General features: G+C 45.6%; 1 protein-coding gene across 4 annotated transcripts in view; it reads left to right on the top strand.

The window, feature by feature from the left end:
* Positions 1-18,375, top strand: part of NCALD (neurocalcin delta) — a 186,056-nt gene that overhangs the window by 51,000 nt on the left and 116,681 nt on the right. Inside the window, exon 2 of one of the 4 annotated variants that reach the window (XM_069220570.1) lies at positions 6,269-6,412. The exons of the other annotated variants lie outside the window; for them this stretch is intronic. The gene's annotated coding sequence lies outside the window, so the exon portion shown is untranslated. The remainder of the gene's footprint in view (positions 1-6,268; positions 6,413-18,375) is intronic. 4 annotated transcript variants of the gene reach the window in all.

Here is an 18,375-nt window from a genome sequence, read left to right as displayed (position 1 = left end):
TCACAGGCTGACAAAATGGACGTAAGTGAAAATCCTAAACAGAACACAGTGGCTATCCGAAGAATTCTTCCAAGCGCTGTTGTACAAACGCTTGCCTCCACCCACCCACAGCCCCTGTGACACTTCTATTCAGCGTCTGCCTTGTGTCATGGACGCATGTGTGACTCTGCCCCGCAGGTACAGAGAAAAGTGGGAGAAGGGGCAGGCCGGTGCTTCAGGCAGGAGTAGATGGCGCTCAATCCAAGAGGATGCCATTCAGTGGTTAGTAACTGCCCCCTTCGGGCAGCTTTGGTGCTAGCGTTTACAGCGCTGCGAGCAAAATATTGTTTTATCATTTTGGTGCTTCCCGTTTCCCCTCACAGCAAGAACACATTTGAGACCATTTTTGTGTCTGGGTAGCTGATAAACGGATGTGTTGCTAATAACATACATTGATTAGCCTTTGGGTCCTCTCCTTTCAAGCCCTGCCTTTTTTTTTCTGTCTGTCTCCTTGAGCCATTGGCTTGAGGCATTGTCAATCACGTCTTGGCTCAGCCCAGTGTAGTATTACTCTCTCACCTAATACTACTGACTCTTTGTGTGTATCGTTCCCCCTCCACATCAGTGCTTGAATTTAACCACTTAAGGAACTACTTTACAACCAGACTCCGCTCTGCTGGCTTCATCTGCCTTGTCTTGCGCTTCTCTATTCCTGTTGTATGTGTTAGCATATTAAACCCAAAACTATTGGCTTTGCCTATTTTATTTATTTTTTAATGTGGCACCCTCTTGTGGCTATTTGTGGCGGCGTTCTCAGGCATCTTGCCTGTATCTTAATGTAGCACCAGCGCAGGCCAGTGTTCAGGACCATAAGTTCTGAAAACCCTGGTTGAGGATGCACTTTTTATTTCAAAACTGTCTGCACATCGCTTTTATTTGCACATCAGGGTGGTTCTTGTTATTTCGTGCCTGTTTGATGTTAGTCAGCCTAATGTTTTTGGGTTTATTGATGAAAATTGCTCACTTGGATGCACATACTTTAAGCCTGGGTCAGGTACATAAACATCATTTTGTTAATGACAGTCGTTTCTTGTAATGGTAGATCTGTGTAAGAATTTATACAGTTCCATTGTATATTATTTTAATCATAGTATTTGTAAAGTGCTGATGGCGCTCCGAAGCCGCTTAAAAGCAGAGGTCGATGTGGGCGGGATCGGAGGGGCACGGCGTGCCATTACTTTTTTAATTAGACAAAGACAGTCCCCTACTTCTCTTTAAAGGCAGCCACCCCTGGACGGTTAGCTCCTGAAGTTGAGACGCCTCAGCTGAAGTGGATGGGAGTTTCCAGTGCTGTGAAGTCGAAGGAGAGAGACACAGCTAAACACTGAACAAGCCTTGTTGCCAGAGGGGCTGCTGCCTAAAAGAAATGTAAATGTGTGGAATTAATCTGCAAATGTAAGGCTGCTGGGGAGTCGGTGTTTACTTTAATTGATGGAGTTCCTTTGAAGCTCTGTATAGGCAAATCTATATATTCGTTCTGATGGTTATTGCAAGGGTGTTACCCACTGGCCTGTGGAGTGCATACTTTAAAAAGACAATTACAAAAAATGTTTATACTGGGTCAGTCCATTATTAAAAACTATATTTTGCAAGACCTTTTTTTCAGTCTTATACCTACATTTTTTTATTTTTAGCATATCGTGTTCTCCTTTCTCATACTGTATAATGCAAGTTTAAATTGATGACTTACATATTCATAGTGCTTTCAGTCATGGACCGGGACCTCATAACACTAAAAACACACAAGTCACTGTTTTCTGCTACCACCAACCAGAATGCAATTATGTGGCTCTGTTACATAAACAAATATGATCAGTGATCACAGTAACCAAGAGAGGTTTAATATAAAATAGTGCACTTCTCACTGATTAGTTTAACTTGCATTTATTTTTTTATTTAAGAGTGTGTTATTTTAATTTGCAGATATCTAAAGGTGAAAGACCAACAAAATAGTTTTTTTTTTAGCCACGCCTTTGATCACGCCACCAGTCACGGCTCAGCCCCCCTGACCCCCTTTGCCCCCAGGATCACAGTTCCCATACTTATTATTATTATTTTTTTTTTAATGCACTTAGACCGCTGCTTAAAAGCACTTTACATAGATGGGGCGTGGAAAAAGGAAGGTACCACTAAACTCTAGTTTGATGCTTCCGGGCACAGACCTCCGAGATGCACCTAAGGGCCTCTCAGAACAGATACGAACCTCACAGGAATGCCCCCTCTCCACCTGCCACAAGGTGTGCAGTGAGGGGATCAGAAAACATTCAGACTGCAAACACTGAAAGGGGGAGATAATGCTCAGTGTCGTGTTCGATAAAGACACAGGAAATCCCTGGAAGGGGGCTTTGTGAAACTGCTGAATCTTGGAGGCAACTCGTTCCGGGGTACAGGGACCCAGAGGAAGGTGCGTCCCGTGAAATGTGTCCGGTTTAGAAATGGATTCATTCAGTATGTTTCTAGACAGCAGAAAGGGGTCTGTGAAGTGTATTTTGCTCCAGGTTATGAACGGATTACTTCACTGTGCCCGTGGCTGGCAGCGTGAGGTCTGTGGATGTCCTCCCTATTATAGAAGTGGTTGTTTATGTCTGCTATTGACAGCAGTGTAGGGGTCTGTGGATGCTCTGCCCCATTATAGAAGTGATTGATTGTCTCTGCCTGCAGACAGCACCATTGGGGTCTGTGGATGTCCCCTGTTTCTGACTGCTGTGGACAGCAGCATGAGGTCTGTGGATGTCCTCTCTGTTATAGGAGTGATCGTTCCTGTCTGCTGTGGACCGTAGCGTGGGGGTCTGTTGAAGTTCTACCCCATTATAGAAGTGATTGCTTCTCTCTGCCTGATGCCAGCAGCATGGAGTCTGTGGATGTTCTCTGCTGTGTAGGAGCAACTTGCTGCTTTGTGGCCTGCAGTATGGGGACTGTGGATGCCCCCTCTATTATAGAAGTGATCTTGCCTGTCTGCTGTGGACCGTAGCGTGGGGGTCTGTGAAAGTTCTACCCCATTATAGAAGTGATTGCTTTTCTCGCCTGATGCCAGCGGCATGGGGTCCGTGGATGTCCTCTCCTGTGTAGAAGCGGATTGCTTCTTTGTCAGTGGCTGGCAGTGATGGGGACTGTGGATGTTCGGGTCTGTTATAGAAGTGGATTGCTATTTGTGGCTGTGGCTGAATGCATAGGATCTATAGATGCTGTGCTCCAGTTTAGATGCATAACGAGTGTCTATATTGTGCACAGCACGGTGTGATTTGATGTGGATATTCTGTTCTTTATAGAAGTTGATTGATTGTTTCTCTCTGCCTGTGGACAGCAGCCTGGAGATCTGTGGATGTCTAGCTCTATAAAAGAAGTTGGTTGTTTCCCTCTGCCTGTGGACAGCAGCCTTGGGGCTCTGTGGACGTCTAGCTCTATAAAAGAAGTTGGTTGTTTTTCTCTGCCTGTGGACAGCAGCCTGGAGATCTGTGGACGTCTAGCTCTATAAAATAAGTTGGTTGTTTTTCTCTGCCTGTGGACAGCAGCCTGGAGATCTGTGGATGTCTAGCTCTATAAAAGAAGTTGGTTGTTTTTCTCTGCCTGTGGACAGCAGTCTGGGGTGTGGGGGAGATCTGTGGATGTCCAGCTCTATAACAGAAGTTGGTTGTTTCTCTTTGCCTGTGGAAAGCAGCGTGAGGGTCTCCGGATTTATATTCTGCCCCAATTTAAAAGGGGGCGCTTCGCAGTGCTTGTGGCTGGCAGCGCATGCTCTGTGTATGGTTATTTTGCTCTACAACTTGGCACTGTTGCATTTTGGGCATCAGCGTGTCCTTCATTTGTTTTGTAGCTCTGGGCTAAAGATGACTTCAGTTGATCCTTCAACCTTGTTTTTCAAAACATCCTGGGAAAAAATCATATACATGTACATTCAGAGGCATTTGGTCTGCCCTCTTCATCCGTCGACCTGTACAGGTGTCATTCAGTATTTTTCTCCTATCTCCCACAGCATGGGGTAGAGAGTCCGCCCACTTCATCTGCTGGCAGTCATGCACTGTGACTGATGGCATTTGGCCTGCTCACATGTGCACAGTTAACTTAAAGGAGTGTACTTTGGTGCCGGGACCGGTGTGCCTCGGCTGCTGAACCACTCTCTTCTTTATTTTTTGTTGTATTTAAAAAAAAAAAAATATATCACAACTATTGCATGTCTTGCCAAAGCTGCACCTATTGACTTTGCCAATTCTTGTTTTACTCTCGTTCTGCCTAATGTTACATCGAGTGACCTTATTCAGGCAGGATGTCTGGTCTATTTCTATTCCCTAAAGGCACATGCAAATTGTTTGACGGGACAGAGACCTGCTCGCGAATTCTGCTAGCTGTCCTGTCATGGCCGCCAGACGCGGGGAGAGGAATAAGGGTACACTTAAATAAAAATAGAAAGCTAAATGAGGACGGCCCCTCATATATCTGCCTGGACCTCGCATTCCGAGCAGGGTGTGTTGATGGTCCGCACGGACCTCCAAGGGCGCTGCTTTGCAGATCTTGTGTAATGTTATATTCCCAAGAGGGTGGCAGTCGCTGGTGCAGGGTGTGGACAGGGCCTGGCATGTGCAGGAATGCAGGTCGTCTGCCATCTGCCAGTTTCGAGTTACTGCATCTGATACTTTTGAGACCCTCCGCTTGAGTGAATTGATTGTGATTGGAGGGAAGTTCTCCTGGTTAAATAGATGATTTGGGTTCTCGTCCATGGGTGGCATAAGGAGTGTCTCGCGCTGGCGTGGGGGTATTTTCAGGTAGTCATTGAAACAGTTCATGGTGCTGGTCTTTCATTTATGTGGCCGAAACTAATGTAGGAAAGCACAGTTTGAGATGGTCTTGCTTTGAAAATTTCTCTGAAGGAGCCACATTCTCTTGTTTACCGTAAGAAAATCGTCATATATGTGGCGTTGGACTCGAAGACCACAAAAGTAAATGTTTGGCGTGTGTGATCTTAGTTCTGCCTCAGTTCTGCCTCTTGCTCAGGTGGCCATGAGCAGTCTGTGATTGGCCCCTGGACTCACTGCTTTCCAGTCATTACCCTGATCAGTTACGCTTTTTTTGTCCAGAGGACAGAATCTGGATTTACTTCAAACTGCCTCGTATGTGGAGAAGTTTACTTCTGCACAGTTTTTGTGGCCTAGATTTAGGTGAATAGACCAATAGTGAAACGCACCCATTTGCATTTCGTGAAGTTCGAACGACTCTGACATTTATGAGCACTGAATATGCGCTCCAAGTGTGTGCTTTTTTGCTATTGTCCAGGGTACCAATGCCTTTCGCAGCCTGGTTAGTTCTCTAGAAACAAAGAGAAAAACCTCGGTTGAAATCTTTGCTTGATAGGATCGCCCTCTTGGAGTTTTTAGCAGTGTTCCCACTCGGATGGAAAAAGTTGTCGGTGTTCTCAGGAGAATGTTAGAAACCTCCGCAAGAGGTGCGACTTCTGGTCCCTGCAGCGCCACCTAATGTATACGAGATAGAATCCTTTGCTTGACAGTGTTTCCTGGACCATGACCAATAATACACTTGATATAAGATATAACAGGTGATAACTCGGCTATTCAACTGGAATGAAATGCTATCTTGGGCAGTGGGCCACTGACGGTAATAAACAGGGATTGCCCTGTCGCTTTGCCCCCATGTGACCGAGTGGAGCACTGGAGACGCTTACGTGCGGCTCTGGTGTGACACAGTTGGTGAAGGACAGAAATAGTGGGGCTTACAGGGTCCTAGTTCATCTTCCTAGTTCATGCTCTTCCAGGTTGGGGTTTTAACCACGCCCATCACTATCGCTGGTTTATGGGCTTGCCCTTCAAAAGTCCTTTGTCATCATTGGTAAATGCTTTCCGTTCGTCCCTCCTTGGGCGGTTTGGTTACCTTGGCATGGACCCAGTTGCATGGGTAATTAATTGCACATTTGCCTATATGTTTGACTGCGAGCAAACTATTTTTTGTGTCTCTCCTTCACGCTCATGGCGGCCCTGACGCTTTGAGCCAGCTGGTTGTCAACTGTTTTACGTTTCATTTTCAATTTACGTGGCAAGAAAAGTCCGGTTAGGAGTTTACAACGCTAATAGCTCTAACTCGAGCAAATGCGAGACCCATTGCATTGCAAATGCTTGTTTTGTGTTCTGTTTCAGATCCAAGGCATGTCCATTTAATATGAATCGAGGTCACGATCCATAATGCATAACTGTGAATACATTTTACATTATTATGCTTTCAGCCTTTGGATAAGAAGCACTTCTGAGCCACATTTGAGATCAACGCAGGCCAAAGTACACGCGCTGCTCAGTGGGAGAACGCGACCTGATGTGCAGCTCCTCGTAGCAGCCCCGAACTGTCGCTTCCCTGCGCCTAGGAAATCAAGGTTTGTAATTTCACTGTAATGACAGAATGAGTTCAAATTCCTGCCATCGGTTGCATAGTTAATGCGCTTTTGGCTTAAGCCACTGTACCAGTAAATTTGGTGACCTATTTCTGAGGGAGAGAAAATCCGCCGCTGCGAGGCTCGGTGACGTGCTGGGGGCGGAGGGCCCCCCGCCTACCCGTCAGGGGTCTGATCCTCTGTAAGTCACTGACCCGTGTGATCGTGGGCAGCAGGACAACTCCTCCCTGGGCAGGCACCGGGCGCGCAGAACAGCGCATGTGCATGGTCGGGCCTCTTGAATAATGCAAGGCGAGCACTCCGGGGGGAGCGGAGCGGCAGCGCCGCCTCACTCATTCACGTTTTATGAGCACTCCATTGACTCATTACCCGAAAGCATACACCTATAAAACAGGCAATACACACAGAATTAAACACGACGTCAATACAGAGTTCCTTCTATCCCGCTTTGAAATATTATTTATTCGTCGTTGAGAAATAAGCATCCGGGAATGGAATGTTCTCCAATAAGTTGATAATGGCTCAAGCGGACTCCCGAATATGCCAAAAATATCATTAAGGCATGTAGAAGAGTGTTATAAAATAAAACATTGTCATGACCAGATTGATGGCCCCAAGCCCCGTTATACCTTTAAGTGTAGTTTACAGCTTTTCCCATTACTTCTGCTGACTACAATCCTGTGTGTAACTTGTGACTCCGATGGAGGGGTCTGTGACACGCCACAGCTCTGTGTCCGCAACCGTTCACCATAGCGCCTTTTAGTATAGCGCTTGCTCCCAGAGTCTGCTGTTTCGCAGACCTGTACACGGCTGGGGTTGTATTGACGAGCTAAACGATAGTTGGTTGACCTGCCAAGGATTAAGGTTTACGTCGGCTACTTCGGGATTCGTACCTGTGAGCGCCAGGGAACAGTAAGCGTCCGAAAGTGGGTGTTTAACTCCTTTTGTGACCCTTGTGGTTATCAAGTGGTGGTAGTCGTTTCGAGGTTGGCTCGTGAACACGCCGACGGAGTAGTATGCTTTCTGGATTCCCTTTCCACACAGGAACATCCCAAGTACCAGTCTGCGGAAAGGGATTTATTGTAGAGAACCCACGGTGACGCACTGGGAGATCCCATTGATGGAGAGCGGGGTATCCCTGCGCACATGTGCTGGGGGTGAATTCTGTCCTGTTTATTGTTCAGTGAGGCAGTCCCTTGTATCCAGAAATGATTGTTCTAATATTACAGATGTTTACAATGTAGTTACACACACAACATTTTTTATGTGGTTTCACATACGTTACATATGGGTGATGGAAATAATATACCCCCCCCCCCCACCCCCCACGGGCTTTGCTTTGCCTGGCAACAGATCCCGAAGAGCCTGAGTTTGCTGTTTTCTGGTATTGGCAATAATCCTCCATCATTGGAGGCCCAACATCGGAACCTGTTGAAAACAAGCTTTTGCAAAGCCAGCAGGCCTCGTCTTTAATATGCAGGCGCACACTTACTGCCTTTGCTGGTGCTTGTTTGCTTTTGGCATACCGGATGGCAGAGCATTCCAAAAATGGAAATCCTTCCACCTGCATTTGTGCAGACTTGCAAGTGATCATCTTGGAATAATTTTCGTAAAACCATACTTGCAAGATGGCCACCATGCATAAGCATACATCAAGCGACCACCTTTCAGTGATTTTTGTTATAGTATGACAAACACTATTCCAAGATGGGCCCCTCCCTGTGCCTCCATGTTGAAAAGTGTAGTGTTGTGCAGGCGTACAGCAGGAAGGGGTACTGTGCTACGTTTGAGCTTTGGGTAGGGCAGTGTCCTTTATCTGCATATGCGACTGTGTATTGCATTTGTAACAATATGGTACCGTGCTTGTATGTGTGCTATGGTGAAGGTCTGTCGGCTTCAGCACAAATGAAAAATAGTGTGCTGCAATTGTGGTTATAGCAGGAATGTGTGCTGCTACTGGTGCACGTGGAAGGGAGAGTTGAGCTTCCCATGTTACAGTAGAGGACTTGCATGCTGCTTTACAAGGCTATAGACGGAAGGAGACTGCTCCATGAACGTTTATGTAGAAGGGGTAGTTTACTGCAAGGCAGACTGGCAGGGAATGCTGTGCTTGTGCATATTGAACAAAGAGTGTTTTTGTGTGTATGGAAGGTGGTGCATGCTTCCTGTGTGCATGGCAGCAGCATGTGTATTGTGTGTGTGCGTAAGACTCTTTGCTGCACATTTATATAGAATGTGGTAGTGTTATGTAAGGGTTTGTTGCGCCATGGTCATGTGCTGCATAAGTGTGTGCATGGTTTTAAATGAGACAGTGTGATATGTGTGTACTGCGGAATTGCACTGCATTTGAGTAGGAATTGACCAGTGTAAGGTGTATGTACAATAAATGGGGGTCCTATAGTGCATGGACACATTGTGGGAATTGAAGAACACTGCATACAGAAACCTGAAAAGAATGTTTGTGTACTGTGTATGTGGTAGAATTTTACAATATTTGTGAATCAGGAAAGAAGGATTTTGCACAGTGTAACATCGTTGTGGGGTTTATGAATCCAGAGTATGTGTGCTATGACTGCATGAAGGAAGCTACTTCCATGTATGACCGCTGGCTGTGTTATGTGTATTGAAAGAGCATGTGTTTCGAGAGAGGGCTTTGTTCTAGATGCTTATATAGAAGGTGGTAGTGTGCTGCTAGGATATATTACAGGTCTGAGCATGCTTGTGTATATGTAAGGAGGAAGTGCATAGGCCGCAGTGAAAGGAAATAAAATGGGCCCATAGCACCGTGGATCTGCAGTATATCACAGCCATAAATAGGGTGCAGCCCCCCCCCCCCCCCCCCCCGAAACCTTGGGCCCAGCGTCTGCTGCATCTACTGTACTGTTTATAGCTGTGACCCTTCTTCTAACTTTTGGCCAATGAACATCATATGGTTGGGGTTTGGCTGCAACCAGACTATTATGTTTGGGTCTTTCACAATTTTGGGAATACTTTTATGTAAAAGTGCTTTTGTGTAAACTTGGATTCTCATAGGCATGGGAGAGTGTGCGTCTGGCTTCACCTTTAGATGGCCCGCAGTGGGGGCAAGAACTTCTTTGTAGGACTGTGACACAATTTTACAAGCCCACACTATATAATGTTTCATGCTGTGGATTTAACTCTAGCGCTGGACTCATACACCAACCATTAACCTCTTCTTCAGTAAAAATAAAATTCAGAAGAACCGACTGTACATTGATAATACCAATCCTGCTTCATCTCTCACATCCACCGCTTCCTGTAGACTCCCCCAATGGTCAGCCTTCGAAGCACGATCTCTCCCAGAGCTAGCTGATATACTCAACATCCTCAAAGCAACTTCTTATAAAGATGATGGCTTACCATTTGCTCTTCTTCATCAAGGCTCTCTCTGGAGAAGCTCTCTTACCCCTACTTATCACTGTAAAGTTTCCCTCTCCGAAGGCCTCTTACCAGAAGCTATCATGTCTAGCCAGATGCTCTCGTGCCCAAAGAAACTCGCTCTTGAGCCGACTATCAGCCTATCACTCACATGCCGTTCATCGGCAGTATCCCTGAAAAAGCAGCCTATGTTCAAATCCAAGATCACATCAGTGCAGCCATCTCCTGCACGCCTGCCAGCCTGGCTTCTTATCAGCAACAGCACTGAGACGGCCACCTTGGACATCGTAGACTGTGCTCTGTGGACCTCAGATGGAGAGGACCCCTGCCTCCTGATATTGCTGGACCTCTCGGCTGCCTTCGCGACAGTCAGTCTCGCTCTCCTATGCACTCTGCGGTCATAAATGGGACTCACCGCAATGTCCTTTTATGGTTCGCCTCCTGCACTTCTAACCACCACCAGTTTGTTGAAATGGAGCCCGTTCAGGGTTCCATACGGTCTCGTATCGTCTTCAGCTGGAGCCGCTGCGTAACCTGCTCCCAGATAACAGCACGAAGGTTCACCAATATGCCGCTGATACACAACTCTACCTTTAAAGTCTCGTCTGCTTCAGGCTCTGTCCACTGAACTGTGCTGTCACATACTGTGCCATAGGATTACGTCAATGGTGCAAAAAGTTGTACACTAAAGTGTGCAGCCACGTACCTTGCCCTAGGATCAGATCAACGCTTAAAAAAAAATGGTACACTGAACTGTGCAGCCACATGCTATGCCATAGGATTAGTTCAGCATCTTAAAAACCTGTATACTGAACTGCTCCGCCAATTACTATGCCATAGGATCCCATCAATGATTGAAAACCTGTACACTGACCTGCACAGCCTCATTCATACTGTGCCATAGGATCAGATCAACACGTTAAACAGCTGTAGAGTGAAATGCCCAGCCACACACTGTGCCACAGGGTCAGGTCCGCACTTGAAATCACTATGCACCCCCTGATTTTGTGAGTGTTACAGTGCCTTGATATGGACCGGAGCATGTGCGCGGCAGCAACGGATCTATGCCTCAGGAGTACATCGCACCGGCATGGCTTGGTTCTGCCCCCACTCGCCATACAGATGGGCGTATGGTATGGAATCGTGTTTGAACTAGAATTGCACAATGCATATCATCATGAGAACGTATAGCATATTTTCTCCATATTTGTGAAATATATGGACACCGTACAGATGTCCTTCTTCTACTAGCATATTCTACTGGGGCAGCTTCAGACGGAAGCTGGAAAGATGGGGGTACCTACATTATACGCACACCATGGTTCCCAACAGTTTACACTGCGACCACAAAAGCGTTACTGTAGAAAAGGACGAGACCCAAATATTTAGCTGTGGTAGTCTCGAGTCTGCGGATGGGGGGGCGTAACTTGGTCAGTAAGACTGAGGGGGGGGGGGGCGCTTCAGGTTTTCAGACAATCCCGCTAGCATAGCATGTTAAATGTTACCTGAGAAGCCGCGCATGAGGGGTCCTGAAGGGTCAGAGGAAAGGAAAAACTGTGCATTAGAACAGGGTATTTTGTAAAATAATTCAGAACAGAGGGGAGAGTGTGCTTTTGTATGAAAGAGTATTTGAAAAGTCCAGCAAACATCTGACACTCTTCACAATACCTGACATAAAGCTCCTGTACCCACCTATTTATTAAACAATACATTTATTAGGGGGTGTAACACCCGAAACATCTCCTTCATCCCCTTGAAGCTACACCCACCTGCTGTGGGTGAGCAGGGTGACAGCGTCATCATGGAAGTAAATAGACAAAACTGATTACCTTCCTCAGTTTTTTAGGCTGGATGCAAATTATCCATCCATCTTTCTCTGCTCTGCACTACAGCCCGATCACTGTGCAGGGGAAGCAGTGCCAGATTGGGCTACATGATGCACAATTGGGCTACGTTTTTCCAGTTGTGTGGGAAAACATTGGTTTGTTCGGGTTGCCAAATTGTGGGCTATGTTATAATTTACTTTGTATTATTTTTAACATATTGGAATAGAAATTTGTTGGTAAATGGATCAGTCTTTTATCAGTGCTGGCTGTGAGCTCGGAGCTGCCCTATAGGAAGTGTGACCGAACCACGTGAAAAGTTCAGTTTTGTCACATCCATTTCAGCTACCCTGCCTCCCTTCCTTATCTGCATTTTCAGAAGCTTCTATGAACAATGTGAGTTTGATAATGATAAACTTTTTTTATACAGAGCGGCAGATAGCGCATCTCGTTATGACGCCATTTAAAATCCTCAAATTTGTGGTCACTTGAACCTGTGATTTCTCATGCTATTAATTGAGCTATGCATCCATCAGTTTGTTAGACAATTTCACAGGTCGGAAAAGGGTAACCGAGCCCATGTAAATAAACATCAGGTTGTTACGTTTCCAATTTAGGTTGTCAAGTTTGTTTAAACTACACCAGAGCTGCCGACTTACAACTGGGGAACTAGGTCTCAGTCTCGGCATTGGCTCAACATACTGTGATTCTGGGCAAATCACTTGATCGCCCTGTGCATTAAATAAATAAATAAATGTGTCCTTGAGTCAGGTAACTACTGCTCAAGTAAATGGGCTACAATAGTGCCTTCAACTGCGCCAAATGTTACTGCCAATTCAGTTTTTGCAAGCCTTAAAACTGAAGGTGAAGTTCAGTTTGCTGGAATGAGTTACAGGCTGTTGGCCAACTGATCGTGACTAAGTACTACAGGGAAGAGAAAGTGAGTGCGGTACTACCGTTGGTGCAGCAGGTTCAAAACCCTGAGGGGCCCATTGATCCTTCATAATTTCTGTATTGTATTACCCGAATAGCGGTCTAAGGGACCGTTTCCTTTGTTTAAACCATAGCACCTCGCAATGCTGAAGGGTACGGCTCCACCTGAGAGGACTCTGAGAGAAAGTAAGCAGTTAGCAAGAGCAGACATATTGTGATCACCACCTGTGTAAGACGGTCTGGCCACAAATCTCAATTTACTGCCTGATTGAAGCTGTTCCTGCCCTTCCCTCCTTAAAGTAGCAATATTGGGCTACATTTTGGTTGGATTTGGGCTACAGAGTGCTCTTAAATCTGGCAACATAGCCTGTGGTTCATCTAAGAACACTTCTAGGCGCCAAAGTAGTATCGGCGCTATATAGCGTGTCTGTATCCAGCCAGAGCTCACAGGTAGACCGGTCTCAGGAGTCTTGCATGACGGGAAGCCTCACAGGCCTCACTGTAGCAGAGATGCGCATTGCTGCATTTCCTGTTTATAACCAGTGGCTTTAGCACATCCTGGTGACATCACACGCACATAGATTCTAGCCTGGTCCGAAAGCTCCTCCAAAAAAGGGTTCATGACATCTAAGCTCCAGCCTACCAACATGTCCGTACACAGGTTTTTAAAAAAAAAGTATTTTCGAGGACACTTCCTGCACATTGAAACGCCTTGTAATGCAACGTGTTCCCCTCTGGTGTTATTTGGTTAAAGGATTCTTACAGTAGTCGGCTAGGTTGCACCACCCAGTGCTTCAGAGTAAGAAAGAAGATGGTTACAATATTGCAATACTTCGAGAAACAAAGTGTAATATTTGATGTCCAGTTAGAAACAGCAAGGCTCTTTCGGCCAGCTACTTAGTTTCGTCCTACGATGTTGTTGTTCTGCAACTCAGTAACAGAGAAGAACCTTTTCCGGAATTACTCGGGGAGCTCCAGATGGGCATGACCGGTGCGAGTTCACCTTACCTTGTTTTAGGTCTGGCTAGACTCTTCTTTACTCATTGAGTTCTTATGACGAACACACACATTAAAAAGTAGCTTTTGTTCTGCCCCTTTCATCCACGTGTTTTTGGTTCAGCCCTCTCCATTAATGCTTGATGAATTATTTATCACTTTTTGAATTAGTCCACAAGACTTTTTCCTCCTTGCCGGGCTGCATCTTTTTAATTGGTGCATTATGACCAGAACGCAGAAGAAAGAACTTGATGAGATGTGTACACGGGGCAGATTGAGACCTCTTTTGCCGTACAAAAATATATCTACCCATGATCTCTCTGCTGCATGTTATAAGTGGTTTCAAGAACAAATGTGTCAGATAATGGTCTTCCATGTGATATGTAGCTTGGCCATCGCCTACTATATGGGGCCCGATACTGGGCTCATGCAGTGGTCCCCAACCCCCATTGCTTGTTCTCAGAGCAGTGTTCTTCTGATGTTATATGTGAGTCTGAATTTCCAGCTCTCCCAAGTTTTGCATAGTGATATCTGGATGCAGACGGACGCTTCCATTTTACTTGACAAATTAGCTCTCTTTGGATTGTAGTGGTACAATAATGTAATTGCAATCAATTAAAGAAGGTTACTTGACAGTATTTTGACATTATCAATGTTTTTACCTATTGTTTGTGCTTGTTTGTAGCGCAGAAGGAGCTAAGGCTGAGCTTCAAGGAGCAGCAGAGCCTTTGATGGAGCACTTTTTTTTTATTGTAGCATGAGCTACCATACCATAGTTCAATCACCAAATCTATAAAGAGTTGGAGCAGTCGGTGGGAACTAGAGCCATGTGAAATTTTGCACCACACATGTAATTTTCACAATTTTGCTTAGCTCAAATTAAGCGAAATGTCAGCTACTACTATGGAGGTGCACAGGACTGTTTTGAGCAGAAAATGTATTGTGAGAGACAAACTAGTCCCCTTGCCACTATTCTGTTTGACAATTGAATGTGAGGGATGCCTTCGCTTTTAATGTTCACTCAAGATGACCCAAAGTGCATTTTGTGTGACTTGTACGTAATTCACCATAAGTGAGACCATGTAATTGAGTCAGTAGTGAACATCATACTATATAGTTGATTTTTGCATATTTACCTATGTTCACAATGTCAAATTTCACATTAGTCCATTGCCAAAGCCTTGGTTAGTGTCCTGTTCTGTTGCTTCCAGAGTTGGCTATAAGACCTTCCTTCACAGGGCCTGAACACCACTGTGCATGCCTGTAGGCACTGTGTACCTGTTGGTGTGGGTTCTGGTTTTATGCAGTTTTTTTTTATTTTTATTTTTTATTTTTTTTACATTTCCGTCCGTGTTTATCCTTATTTGCTCATTTATCTAAGTGAATTATTTATTTTTGAATGTGTGAGAGAATGAAACTGCAACAAATATATTTATTTAACCGAATAGATGTACACTGATACCTGGACGCTTAATGTGCTTAATCACTAAATGTTTCCATTTATCCTGTGTAATCCTACGATAAATTCATACTAGCATTCAACTACACACGTGCACCTCTGCAGCTTTTTTAACTCAATTAGGAAAACTTTATTCTTTTCAAGTGTCTTCGTGCCAGTCTGTAGTGTATTCACTCTGCATTTATGGGTGACAGAATAGTAAACCAAAAAAAAAATTCCCATTATTTTAATATTCAAAAATAAAAACCCACGGGAAGAATTGGTTTTCTGTTTGTCTTTATCTGTAAATCTGTAAAAATGGATGGAACACTGGAATTCTTATGTAGTGAAGAAAGGAAATGTGCGCAACATAGCTCACTTCTGAATTTAGTCTCCTATTAGTAAGGGTCAGAAATAGCCTCACTTAAGCGCGCCGTCTCTTGCACGTTTTTAATTACGCGTCACATATTCAAACCCACCTCCCATCGGAGGATTACCCCGCAGCACCTTGTCAGCAGGGTCTACGCAAGGAGAGAAGGCTGTGAGATCACAGCTGTGTTGTAAGCCATTCATCCCTCTGAAAGAGTCAAACACAGCGGCAGAAGGAGCTGACGTCAGAGTGGGTGCTTAAAAAAATGCACCCACCCTTACAGATTAAGGGGGTCATTCTGACCCTGGCGGTAAATACCGCCATGGCGGAGGTTGGCGGTAGCACCGCCAACAGGCTGGCGGTGCTCCGCCGGGCATTCTGACCGCGGCGGTACAGCCGCGGCCAGAAGCGGAAAGCCGGCGGTGTACCGCCGACTTTCCGCTGCCCATGGGAATCCGCCATGGCGGCGCAGCTTGCTGCGCCGCCATGGGGATTCTGACACCCCATACCGCCATCCTGTTCCTGGCGGTTCGCCCGCCAGGAACAGGATGGCGGTATGGGGTGTCGTGGGGCCCCTGGGGGCCCATGCAGTGCCCATGCCAATGGCATGGGCACTGCAGGGGCCCCCGTAAGAGGGCCCCACAAAGAATTTCAGTGTCTGCTTTGCAGACACTGAAATTCGCGACGGGTGCAACTGCACCCGTCGCACCTTCCCACTCTGAGCCAGCTTCCTCGTGGGAAGGGTGTTTCCCGCTGGGCTGGCGGGCGGACTTTTGGCGGTCGCCCGCCAGCCCAGTGGGAAACCCAGAATGACCGCCGCGGTCTTTTGACCGCGGTACGGTCTTCTGGCGGTCTTCTACCGCCGCCCGCCAAGCTTAGAATCAGGGCCTAAGTGCGCCCACCCACAAAAGGTGCTTGTGTAGTGTGCTCCGCACCGATCGCAGTAAGGCGGATAGCGCTCGCTGACCGGCCCCCCTCGACGTACTACTGCCTTTTTGTGTGTGAAGGTTTTGAGGGTGTAAATGATGCAATAATGTTAGTAACATAGGATCAGTTTTTTTTTTGTTTTTTTTTTTACTGCTTCAAAGGATGTTTGCCAGCATAGCTCTTCTCATAACTTAATTATCAATATTTTGTGATAAAGGGAAGGGCAAAACCTGCCAAAAAGAGCAAACCTGTGATGTCTCTTATCGGCTGAACCACTGGAATTATGCAGCATGAGAGGGTCAAGTTATGCAGCAGGGTTTGATAAATTATGCGACAAGAAAAGGCAAATTATGCGGCTTAATGCGGCACAATTTGTTAAAATATTAATTCATTATATCAACATTTTAAAACTCGATAATGTCTGGGCATTGGTTGCACCTCAGTAACATTTTAATACCCAAACATAGCAATAAGCAACAAAAAGGTGACCAGCCCAGTTTCGCAAAGGGCCTTTCACTGCGCGGCAACTCGTGTTGCTGCACTTTTAGTAACTTTTGAATTGTTTGAGCTAGAAACATTTTTTTTTGTTAAAATCTGCAGATTATGTGGCAGATGATGGACTATGTGGCAAACCTGAAATTATGCAAAAATCGCCGCAGCCGTACACTCACATAATTGCAGTGTCCCTGCTTATCGGCACTCCTGCAGAGTTGTGTACAAGACACACACAATGATTCTGGTATCGGGTTAACTAGTGAAGTAGGTAACAATACACGCCATTTGTCCGTATTTGTGACCTCTTTTAGGAATGTACACCGTATTTTTAATTCGGACTCAATCCCACACCTTGAGTATCACTTACTTTTCATCAAAGTACTTTTTGTACCTGTCCCAGGTATCACTGATAGTCGCCCTAATCTCATAAACCATGCCCCCAGTGTCCTTGGCCCTATCCAGCCACCACTTCATCTACAGTAGACCGACAGCCATGGGGTGTTTCTTTCCCTTTTCTCTAAAAATAACAACCGAGTGGTAGAATGATGAGTAGTCCTGTCCCGTGAGCCCACAACAGCCAGCTACATTTTTTGCTCTTCACCAGCGTTTACTGCATTCACTCCACCAACATTTAAATGACTCTATCAACTAACCATTAGCCTGGAGATGGTGCGATAAAATGCATCTCTGTCTTGTCCAGCTTCCTTACAAATTTCCCGATCCACTTACAACAGTAATACCTGCTCTAGCAAATACATCCTCCAAAAAAACTTAGACCTACACTTAGCTTTGTTCTGCAACAAACTTGATTTCTACCCACTGGCTTAAATAGTCAACCACATCTGTGGCAAATCTTTAATACCGCTCAGGATTGTTGAAGGGTCCCCCAAAGTCCGTGGGCAACTTTTTCCAGTTTTCCCAGGGTTCCACTGGCATCACTGGTTGTACAAATATTCCACCCATCCACATACCCGACAATGCCTGTGTCCCTAGAGACCACCAGCATTCTTCCACACTCTCTTGGAGTGAGTGTATGACCCAAATGACATTCGTGTCCAAATGTCACAACTTTTTCACGTGATTATTGTGGCGTGGCAAACTTGTCCTATTGCATCATAATGCTCTTTTTAGTAGTTGGTTCCTGTAAACAATTTTACAAAGTGCTGCACGTGTCCCTCCACATTTCTTTCTTCTGGCCACCCTTCTACCACCATCTCTGTGGCTTCTTTCATACGTTCATCACACTTCTTAGCTTCTCAGCACTCTTTATTCCTGATCACGCCAATCTTCACCCCCACACGTGCATTAATACTCATCATTGCCTTCATTCATAGGCCTCTCCGTCTCCCCCTTCACCAACGGGTAACCTTGATGGACAACCTGCTGTGATGTTTTTGTGTGCTGCAAAGTATTCCACATTGAAATTATATTTCAGTGGTTTAGATGAAAAAGCAGGTCTGATTCTTCAGCCCTTCCTTTTACAAAATCTTTCCCATATGTCGCACTTGAATATTTTTCTGCACAGTGGCAGCATGTTTGCTTGTGCACCTTCACTGCCTTGTGT

This window comes from Pleurodeles waltl, chromosome 2_2, assembly GCF_031143425.1.
Source record: "Pleurodeles waltl isolate 20211129_DDA chromosome 2_2, aPleWal1.hap1.20221129, whole genome shotgun sequence".
Classification (NCBI taxonomy): domain Eukaryota; kingdom Metazoa; phylum Chordata; class Amphibia; order Caudata; family Salamandridae; genus Pleurodeles; species Pleurodeles waltl.
Note: the sequence above shows the minus strand (reverse complement) of the source record. Positions and strands in the feature narration are given on the sequence as shown.